Consider the following 388-nt stretch of genomic DNA (forward strand, 5'->3'; position numbering starts at 1 on the left):
TTTATACCTGCTCCGAACAAAACAATCAATCTGAATGATTTTCAATCGCATTTGTCAGGATAAGCCATGGTTCGAATATTTGATAATTTTTAGGTAGTATGCTGTGCTAAAAAGCTAACTTCATAGGGATCGTTCAAGTATTACGTAAGCAGATTTATTACAATTATTTACTCCTCCCCTCCCTTTGTCAGCAAAAGTAAGCAATATCTTACGAAAAATAAGCAAAATAAGCAAATCAATAACCCCCCGCCCCCCTATAGTGCTTATGTAATACTTGAATGGCCCCATACGAGTTCTCTTAAAAACCTTTCAAAATCAGTTTAGATTTCAACTCAAACCATCGCTGGTCCAGTTTGAAAATAATAAATAAATTCAGTAAATTCAATAA

The sequence above is a fragment of the Ctenocephalides felis genome, unplaced genomic scaffold, assembly GCF_003426905.1.
Source record: "Ctenocephalides felis isolate EL2017-DRISC unplaced genomic scaffold, ASM342690v1 CF-g0.4_SCAFFOLD_00845, whole genome shotgun sequence".
Classification (NCBI taxonomy): Eukaryota; Metazoa; Arthropoda; class Insecta; order Siphonaptera; family Pulicidae; genus Ctenocephalides; species Ctenocephalides felis.